Raw genomic sequence first — 11,201 nt, 5'->3', positions numbered from 1 at the left:
TCCTAGCACCTTGAAAAATAATATCCCTCAATACGAAACTTAACTTAGTCGGCAAAATTTTATCGCACTTACCGCACTAGCGGGTCCCACGTCCTTAATACACTTCCAAATTAACCCGAACTAACTTTATACTAGAAAAATATTTTAAAAACTATATTCACTTATAAAATGTCTAGAAAATTAAGGTAGTAAAATAAAACAAGGAAAATGCATAAAAAGAAATAGAATTAAATGATATAAAATAAGGAAATTTTACGGGTCCTCACAGATTCAATCTCTATAAATTCCAGAAAATTGGCAAAGTTGACTGAAAATTCTGCCATACACAAGTAAACATAGGAATGTTGTAGTAGCTTATGGCTCAATTTGGACCAATTTATGTGCTGAATTTCTTTGAGGTGTCTTCTAAAGATTATTAGTATTTGAATCTAGTTTTTAACGTGCCAAGTTTTATGAATTTTTTATATTTATAATTCAAGTTATGATTTTTCTAAAGGAATGGCATAAGTTAGGGGTTTTTGTACATACTAGGGTTTTTGGTACATTTTGGTAGTATGATTAATCGGTATAGACTGTATACTAAATTTGGTGGTTAAGAGTGAGCTTTATATAAGAGAAAGTTTGTGATTAAAAGTGATAATAATAAGTTAGTTAATCATAAGTTAAAACACGAGTACGCGCCAGTTAAGGAAAAACGGGTTGAACTGATGTGTACCGTTTGCTACCGATTGAGTGCATCACTTGAACCCTACTTTGTTACCTTAATCTCCTAGTTTTTAATTGAGTTAATTAGCCCTTAAGTCAGCCACCATTATTGACTAAGGAAAAGAAAGATATTTTGGTGGAAATATTTGTGATTGTGCCATTTGTCAAAAATCCATCCAAGGTCTTGACCAAGACCCTTTGACCAAGCCTTTCTTAGTCTTCATCTTGTAAACATTGAACCAAAACCATTTCATTTTTCATTGTCTTGGCCGAAAATAGAGAGAGGAAAAACAATGGAGAGACTTCATCTTGCACCTCACTTCCTTGCTTGAATCTTGAGTTTCAACCTTTAGTTTTCCGAACTAGTCCATAAAAGTGGATCTCTAAGGAAGCTTAAGGGTTTTGTGGAGTGATTTGGGAAGATAAAGGTGTTGGTAGCCTCTTTGCATAGGGTTTAAGGTATTTATGGCAAGAAATCTCTCTTTACTTCTAATACTAGCATCCTTGTGGTTTAGGGTTGCAAAATATGTAGTTTTATGAGACATATTATGGTTTGAAGTGGTGTGATGGAAATTTTCAGTTTTTATAGTGAATTTTCTACTAATATGTGATGCTTGAGAGTTTTCCATGTTTTGATAACTTTGCTATGTGAAAAATTGAAGTTTTATAGGCTAGTTTAACTTGCCTAAAGGATTTTCCAGCTTAGGGTATAATTTCCAGCATTGATGATGAATCTGCCCTGTTTCTAACCTACATATTCATCCATGATAGATGCTGAATCAGGTCTAGCTCAAAAAATACAAGTTGTAGGGAATGGAGTTAGCAATCTGCCTGTAAAAGTTTAGCTCAATCGGAGTACTGTATCATATAAAATGACTAAAATACCCCTGATTGCCAAAAGCCCTATTTCGCGGGCAACTTTCTGTTTTCTCTGAGATTGCACATTTTAACCTTGACAAATGGACAAACTGGGTGTCGATGTCTTCATAGGAAATATAGGTCTCTGTCTTAGCTTCGAAACTCCATAAAATATACCCCAATCCAATATGCGTAGCTTCAGTTGTGATCAAAACGCCAAAAGACGTCAAACCTGCTATTTAGCCATTTGTCTTTAAAACTAGTTTCCGGTTGCATTGCTAGACTTGTCTTGTAGTTGGATGACATTAAGCCTAGTTGAAGGGCTATTGTGTTAAGATTGCTTATGTGTGAATTTGGGCTGAGTTGAGGAAACATAATGAAGCTATAAATGACTGGAAAATAGTTAAATACAAAGGGCATGCCGCCCAAATTTTCACTCGAGGATTAAGCGTGTGTACTCGCGACTTGAACTAAGATTTGAGGTCGAATTGAACTTGGATTGTCTATGGTATTCGAGTTTTCTTTCGTAAAGGTATATAAGCTGAAATCTGACTGAAACTCATTCCCTTGGAAAAATGAAAGTAGTGACCACTTTGAATATGTTTTCCTCATCTTTTAGACTCAAATGTGAATTCCAAAGTTTTAATCGCTTCTTTAGCGACACCAAAAGAGCGAGCATGAATTTTCTAGAGTTTGATAAGTAACATGAATACTATCTAAATGAGTTTCATTTACTTGATCTATTTAAAGCGAAACTCTTAAGTTTCGAACCCTAGTTGATTTCAAGCTTTTAAATTATATTGTATCGCAGATTTGGACTCCAACCAAGGAGTTACACCTAAACGTGATTTTGACAAGCACTAAATCTTTGGTGAGTGTTCCTTGCGTGTCTGTACAATAAGTGACTATGTGACTATTTGTAAATGTTTGCTTGAATGTTAAATGCTTTCTAAGGATTACTAAATGGATTTTCGATGGGCAAGTGTGTACTTTATCGCTCTCGACCCAAGCCAAATTGAATTTTCAATGATTGAATGCTACTTGTGCATGAATGTAAACCTTTTGACTGAATTGGGCCCTTGCCCTTCTTTGCCAGCCGACTTGAGCTAGAAGGGGACTCGATCGGGCAGTTGGTGACCCTGGAACAGTGTTTTGGTATACTCGAGTATGACTGTGAAGATTGGTGGAGACTAGCCAGTGAATTGGCTAGTGGCGGGAAATGAAATGAATGAATGAATGTCAAGAACACTGGAGGAGTTTTCACTTGCAAATATTTTCTAATGTCAGAGGGATAAGGAAAATGATTGGCGAATGAATGAATGAATGACTTGAATGAATAGCTCCAAGTGAAAACGTATCCTTCCAATGATTGAGTGTTTATTTCTTGAATGACTGAATATTACAGTGCAAAATGTGCAAATTATTAAATGTAACATTTCCCTGATTTCCATACCTGATTACTTGTTTGGGAACCTCACTGGGCTTTTAGCTCATTCCACACCATTTGTTTTCTTTACAGGGGGTACGAGCGAGGCGTGAGACTAGTACAGACTAGCATAGTCTAATTTTTGAAATTTTACGATTGTACTCACGCTAGTGCTTGGTTAGGGTTGAATGTATCTGGAATTCACAACTTTTGTTATATTTGGGATTATTTGAATGTTTGGGAAAGATATGAATGTAAGTACACGTTCCAAGTTTGGGAACTGTTATTTCACTTATTCTTGAGGTTATATCTTATTTTATTTATTAAGAGTGAATGAGTCCTGACGAGAGCTGGGCAAGCGGTCCGCCAAACCCTGGGGTACGCCCTAGGGGGAGGTGGGGTCGTCACAGAGATAGTTCTCCAATCGACGTCGAGTCAAACACAAGTATAATTTCAAGTATAAGCAAGTCAATTATCTAATCAAGTAAAAGAGAACGAGTGCGATAAAGTACACACTCGTCTCGACAAGCCCAATTCACATATTCAACTAGAAGTATTTCAAGTATTATGCAATAAGTCATGCACTTGACACTTACCAAGTCTAAAGTAAGTGAGCAAATAAAGTCTTTAGTTGTCCACTCCGAGATTCCCTTCAAAATCTTCTTGAGCGCCTGAAGAAATAGTGCTCAACCACCACTCACAACCACTTATCATTCAAGGAAGAAAGTACACTTGCTTAAAACTTAAGACAATGTCTTAAAAGAGCTTTAATCCCTCGAAATCGAGATTCAAAAGTGAGGATTTAAAGTCACAAGGGAAACTTGTATCATCCATGAAATCAAGTTTAAAACAGTCTATCAATATCGAAAGGGAGTTGGGAGTTCTTTAAAAGTTCATCTCTTAAGGAATCAGGAATTTTCAGCTTTACGTGACCATACTTGGAAAATCAGATCTTGAGTTTGGTAAGTCCAAAAATGGAAAAATTTATACCGTTAGAAATTAGATTCAAAGTACTAAAACTTCCCTGAAGATACTTTTCCAAGATTCTAACCAGAAACCATTTGAATTTCAGCTCAAAGTTGCTGCTTCATGAAGACAGGACAGAACCAGTCTTGGTTTTTCAGCAATGTTTGAAAATTCGGCAAAATTCACATAAAATGAATCAGCCTTTGAAATTTATAATACAGCAAGAGTTCCAAATCGAGTTGCAAACACAACAAGCGGCACTAAATTTGAAGTTTTGAGCAACAAGATATAATAGTTTGAAGTTGGCTGATTTTCGCAACCTGTTCAGGGGATTTCCAATCACCAAGCTTCAACACAGTTTTGAAATCAGACCGTATCTAAATCTACACAAGTCCAAATTGAGAATGGTTTATAGCGTTAGAAACCAGATTCACAATTCTATAATTCATCAGAAGACATCATTTTGAAAATCTTTTCACAAGTGAGACAAAATCGAGCCACAAGATGCAACTTCCCAATTGCTCTTGGACAGACAGGCAAAACAGGTCAGTCCACTTTGCCAATTCGCTACGGTTTATGTGAGACCCCGTAAATTTTCTTATTTTCTAGGTTTTATTCTATTTAATTGCATGCTTTCCCGTATTTTCTTTATTAGGAAAATTTTTTAGATAATTTTTATGAGTAAATATAGTTTAAAATTATTTTTCTAGTATCAGTTAGTTTTTGAGAAAATAAGAGCGTGTACCAAACGTGGGACCCGCTAGTGTGGGAAGTTCGGTAAAATTCGGCCAGTTAGGTTAAGTTTTGTATACCAGGTTTATTTTACCAGGTCTTAAGAGATAATTAGAGGTTACCAAATGGATGAGAGTTGGAGAGACAAAAGGATAGCTTTGCATTAATGAGAGTGACATGTGTCAATTGGTGATTCAATCTTGATTTTGACCACTATTCATCACTTTACCAATTAAACTAAAAATTGACCCAAAATTATCCTTCATTTCAAGCTTCTTAGCCGGCCATCTTCAAGAGGAAAAGAAGAGAAAACTCAACTTTCTTGCCTCCAATCTTGTTCAATCTCCTAATTCAATCGATTAAACTTGGATTTCCTCCATAAAAACCCTTAGTTTAGTGGTAGTAAGGTTGGTTGTGGAGCGATTTGGAAGACCTAGGTGATAAGTTGGTTCTTTTCTTGAGTTTGCAAGGTAAGTGACCAAGACCCCTTTCCTTTGATCTTAATGATGTTCAATTGGTAGCTTGTGTGAGTTAAAGAGCTAGTTTTAAGTGATATTTCATGACTCTTGGTTGAGATTGGGGAATTTTTCTATTTATTCATGATTTTTCTGTTTTTATGTGTTTAGTATTGTGTGGCCATGGATGATGACTTGGGATAGTATAGAATGAAGCCATAGTGCGTAAATTGTAGCTAATTGCGGAAAATTTCCACTTTGTGCGGAAAATTTCCAGATTAAGGTTTCAATTAACCCCATTCTGCCCGGTACTGTTTGGATAGGAAGAAGGCTGAATTAGTCTTGGGTTAAAACATGAAAGTTGTAGATAATAATGTTTTATAGTTTCCTGAAAAATTTCAGCCCAATCGGAGCAACGTAGCTTGTAAAAAGACCGAAATACTCCTGCTGCCCTGTTTCTGTACGAAACTGATAATCAGCTTCTGTAATTGGTTAGTTTGACCGGGAATACTACTAATTTGGTTGTTGATGTCTTCTTAATAATTATAGCCTTGTATCTTAGCTTTCAAATGGCTTTGGAATTCCCTGAATCGGAGTTGTGTGTACTGAGATATGATTGAATGAATCAGGACTGCTAGTTGAATTTCACAGTGAGCTTCGAACTGGAAAATCTGGGATTGTTTTGGTAACTTTGACCTAGTTAGGATGAGAACTGAACTGAGTAGTCTTCATCAAAGTTATAGCCCTATGTCTTAGCTTCGAAATGGTATAACTTTCACTTCAATCCAATAAGCGTAGTTTCAGTTATGTCCGATATGCTAAGTAGCGGTGAATCTGCCTTTTTGGTTCCTTAGCTTAAAGCTTATTTCCGGTCATTTCCTAGCTAAATCTTGTACTTGGATGACTTTGAGCCTATTGAACGGCTGTTGTGATGAATTTACATTGTGTATGACTTTGGGATTGATTGAGGAAAATAATGAAGCCATAAGTGGCTAGAAATTAGGTAAATACAAAGGGCGTGCTGCCCAAATTTACACTCGAGGATTAGGTAAAGATTTGAGAGCAAATATCATATGAACCATCTAGAATATTTGCATCCTCTTTTATCAAGGTATATAAGGTCGAATCTGGCCGAAACCTGTACACTTGGAAAAAATGAAATTTACGACTAATAGAAATACGTTTTCTTCATTTCTTCGACTCAAATGGATATTTCAAAGTTTTACGAGCGAGCATGAGTTTTCCAAATATTTTACTCACGTCCTTTGGTTTAAATGTACTCTTTTCACTTCTAAAATCATATGTCCAAAATACTAGTAGTATTTGAATTATCTTCGATTCACCTAACTTTTGCTAGAGGAACTGTAATATTTTCTCTTGATTAACCTTAGGGTTCATCGGTGATTGAAAGTGTTACCCGGAAAGATATTCTGGACGTTATTTCACCTTAATAGGTGAGTGTACCACTCCCCTGAATTGTGTTTGATTGGTTCATCTGTACTTGAAATGTGTGACATGGATAACTATGAACTCTGCTATTCTGAATGAGATGAGGGTGTACTTTATCACACTCATTCTCTTGCCTGAACTGAATGAACTGGAATCTCTTACCTGTACTTGTTATGAACTTGAACTTGTTACTTACGCTTGTTATGAGATTGTTTTTAAGTGTGTCCAACGATTTTCCTGTTAACTTGAGCTCAACGTCATGGGGAGTTAATTAAATTGAGCCCGCAAGGGCTTGGTCGAGGTAATTGACAATCCATGGGTGCCTGTCCTGGGAAATCTTTGGGTATTAAGACTCTTGATTACGGTATACTCGAGTGTTACCATTCCTGTTCCTGTTTGGCGTTCGGGCCCGGTAAGGGGTATGTTTGGTGAACGGGATTTTGGCGTTAAAGTGGTGTTCTACGGGACTGGTTCCTTCATTTGAACGTTGACGGAGGGTCAACGAGGCTAGATCAAGTATTGCAACGGGGATTTGGCTCCTGAGAGCCACCTGTATCCTTTACATTGTGGTGTTCTTTCATCTCTTATATTTGATGTGAATATGTGCCTTAAAAGTGATTTTCATGAGTTATACTGTTTCCACCGTTTATACTTTTGGTACCTTATTGAGCTTTTAGCTCACTCCGTCCCGTGATCCTTGTTTTCCTTACAGGGAACCATCTTTTGGACCAATGATCATTTTGAAGAATGAATTGAGCTTGTATAAACACCCTTTTGTATAGCTCCGTGGAAGTTGGAAACCCTAAATGTATCTTAATACAATGTTTCCTTTTGATTTGTAAACTTACTACTATGTATATTTTGAAGTGTTTCCTCATGTTTATGTGTCATATATTTGGGCATGTACCTTCTCTCATGTTAAACAAAGTGTACCGGTACTGGGATGGATTGTGATGTAGCAGCGGCTCTTCCATTTCGTTTTGAGTTTTGTGGGAACGCTGTACCTAAGATTGATTGTATCTTTTACTTTGGCTCATTTGGTTATGAATGTTACCTTTTGAAGTTTTTTTGAGCGTTTGGAAGGGTTTATGTCTGTTCCGGATCCGTAGTCCCGGCGAGAGCTGGGCAGGCGGTCCGCCAAACCCTTTGGTTCGACTTAGAGTGAGTTGGGGCTGTCACAGGTGGTATCAGAGCTGCTTCGCGTGGTCTCTGCGCGGAGTGAGCTTGGGGCTAAGTGGTGTTGTGGTCTCGATCATGTGAATGAGTGTAAGGGACTAAGTACTCTTTTGAGCATAAGCTATGAATCATGGCGTATTATAGGCTTTAAAACATTATTTTGGTACTTGGAGACTATAGATACATATGTCGGGTAGGAATTTCAAATGTAGATGATTTATTCTCGGGACGGGCCAACTCGAGTGGTGAATTATCTTATTTTGGATTCTTGTGCCTGAATACAAAAAGGGATGAAAGCCTAGGTTAGAAATGACTTGGACGAATTAGAAATCTGATTCTACGGAACTTGATATGATGTGTTAGGGTATCATTAAGGATGATTGACCCTGCCTAGGGATGATTGTGGACGGAGCCTAGAGAGAAGAAGCTGTTGGTTGGTCGCTTGTGTACCATTGGCCTAGTTAGTATATAGTTCTTTTAATGACTTTAATGCGATTCCTTCTGCTTGTATCTGACTGACTATTACTGTGTGATTTATCTGCTAAAGATATGCTATATGTATATTGTCTGCTTTTATCACTTGTACCTGCATACTTTGTTTTAATATGGTATTCGCGCTCCAACCCTAGATTGGTTAAGTCAAATGGAAGGTACTCGTAGTGGACGGGGGCGTGAAACCTCAAATGAAGGAGAAAATCGGGAACCAACACCTGGACCTAATCCTGAACCTGGAATGGATCCTAGCATTCAGGTGGCAACTGCTATCCAACGTATGACCGACCTTTTGGCTCATGTAGTAAAACATCAGGGCCAAAATCCTAATCATCAGCCGGAAAACCCTGGTAATCACATAGAGGGTGAGGATAAAGCCCTCGAAAGATTTCAGAAGTTCTCACCACCGAAATTCCTGGAAGGACCAGACCCTGACGTTGCCGAGAGATGTCTAGAGAAGATGATTGATATATTTGCCACGTTACATTATACTGAGGAGCGACAGGTCACATTTGCTGTCTTCCAACTGGAGGGAGCAGCCCATTCTTGGTGGAATATCATAAGACTGAAATAGGAAAGAGAACAAACCCCAAGAACGTGGGTGAATTTCATGAGAGAGTTCAACACGAAATATTTTCCACCTCTGATCCAGGAAAAGAAAGAAGATGAGTTCATTAGGCTCCGCCAGGGAACTCAAACAGTTGCCGAATATGAGAGCCAGTTCACCAGGTTGTCTAAGTTCGCTCCCGAGTTAATTGTGACTGAGCAAAGGAGGATAAGGCGTTTTGTCCAAGGATTAAACGTTGAGATTCAGAAGGACCTGGCTGTAGCCCAACTCAATACCTTTAGTGATGCGGTGGAGAAAGCTCAATGAGTTGAATGCGCGAGATTTCAAGTTAGAAACTTTCAACCTAAGAAAAGGGGATTTCCTGGAAGTAGCTCAGAGCAAAGGGATAAGGGTACGCCTCTTAAGATTGGGAGGGGAAACGGGGGAGTACAATTACCGAGGATGTCAAGTGGTGCCTCACAGAGAGGCCCAGTTTCCGCTTCTCGTGGTCCCTGCGGGTACTGTGGGAAGCCGAATCACACGGAGGATGTTTGTTGGAAGAAAGGAAGAAAGTGTCTGCGTTGTGATAGCGCAGATCATCAAATCGCAAGTTGTCCAGGCCGATCTCGAGAAGGGAGTAGGAGCCAACAGCCAACTATGACCAACCTTGACCAGTCGAAGGGAGACAAGAATGGATCGAAAGTGTCAGCTCGGGTGTACTTCTTAGAACAACATCAAGTCTCTGACCCATCAGAGGACGTGGAAGGTAAGATTCTGGTATTCCACCGTTTGCCCATTAGAATGGTGTATCAGAATTACAATTTGGGAAGGAAGAAGAAACTATACCAAAGAATTCAATGAGCCTGGTCAGTGAAGGGGTAAGATTGGTTAGCTAAGTATGATGCTCAATTTGATTGTGAGAAGGAAGTAGTAAATTTTTGTATCCCGGAGAAGGCGATGATAAGCAATTTCGAGGACGAAATTCTTTTAAGGGGGAGAGAGTGTGAGACCCCACAAATTTTCTTATTTTCGAGGTTTTATTCTATTTAATTGCATGCTTTCCCACATTTTCTTTATTAGAAAAATTTTCTATATAATTTTTATGAGTAAATATAGTTTTTAAATTATTTTTCTAGTATCGGTTAATTTTTGAGAAAATAAGAGCGTGTACTGGACGTGGGACCCGCTAGTGCGGGAAGTTCGGTAAAATTTGGCCAGTTAGGTTAAGTTTTGTATACCGGATTTATTTTACCAGATGTTAAGAGATAATTAGAGGTTACCCAATGGATGAGAGTTGGAGAGACAAAAGGATTCCTTTGCATTAATGAGAGTGACATGTGTCAATTGGTGATTCAATCTTGATTTTGACCACTATTCATCACTTTACCAATTAAACTAAAAATTGACCCAAAATTATCCTTCATTTCAAGCTTCTTGGCCGGCCATCTTCAAGAGGAAAAGAAGAGAAAACTCACAACTTTCTTGCCTCCAATCTTGTTCAATCTCCTAATTCAACCGATTAAACTTGGATTTCCTCCATAAAAACCCTTAGTTTAGTGGTAGTAAGGTTGGTTGTGGAGTGATTTGGAAGACCTAGGTGCTAAGTTGGTTCTTTTCTTGAGTTTGCAAGGTAAGTGACCAAGACCTCTTTCCTTTGATCTTAATGATGTTCAATTGTAGCTTGTGTGAGTTAAAGAGCTAGTTTTAAGTGATATTTCTTGACTCTTGGTTGAGATTGGGGAATTTTTCTATTTATTCATGACTTTTCTGTTTTTATATGTTTAGTATTGTGTGGCCATGGATGATGACTTGGGATAGTCTAGAATGAAGCCATAGTGCGTAAATTGTAGCTAATTGCGGAAAATTTCCACTTTGTGCGGAAAATTTCCAGATTAGGGTTTCAATTAACCCCATTCTGCCCGGTACTGTTTGGATAGGAAGAAGGCCGAATTAGCCTTGGGTTAAAACATGAAAGTTGTAGAGAATGATGTTTTATAGTTTCCTGAAAAATTTCAGCCCAATCGGAGCAACGTAGCTTGTGAAAAGACCGAAATACTCCTGCTGCCCTGTTTCTGTCAGAAACTGATAATTAGCTTCAGTAATTGGTTAGTTTGATCGGGAATACTACTGATTTGATTGTTGATGTTTTCTTAATAATTATAGCCTTGTATCTTAGCTTTCAAATGGCCTTGGAATTACCTGAATCGGAGTTGTGTGTGCTGAGATATGATTGAATGAATCAGGACTGCTAGTTGAATTTCACAGTGAGTTTCGAACTGGAAAATCTGGGGTTGTTTTGGTAACTTTGACCTAGTTAGGATGAGAACTGGACTAAGTAGTCTTCATCAAAGTTATAGCTCTCTGTCTTAGCTTCGAAATGGTATAACTTTCACTT

The sequence above is a fragment of the Coffea arabica genome, chromosome 11e (genome assembly GCF_036785885.1).
Source record: "Coffea arabica cultivar ET-39 chromosome 11e, Coffea Arabica ET-39 HiFi, whole genome shotgun sequence".
In the NCBI taxonomy this organism is placed as follows: Eukaryota; Viridiplantae; Streptophyta; class Magnoliopsida; order Gentianales; family Rubiaceae; genus Coffea; species Coffea arabica.
The sequence above is the reverse complement of the archived record's forward strand: the minus strand, read 5'-3'. Positions refer to the sequence as shown.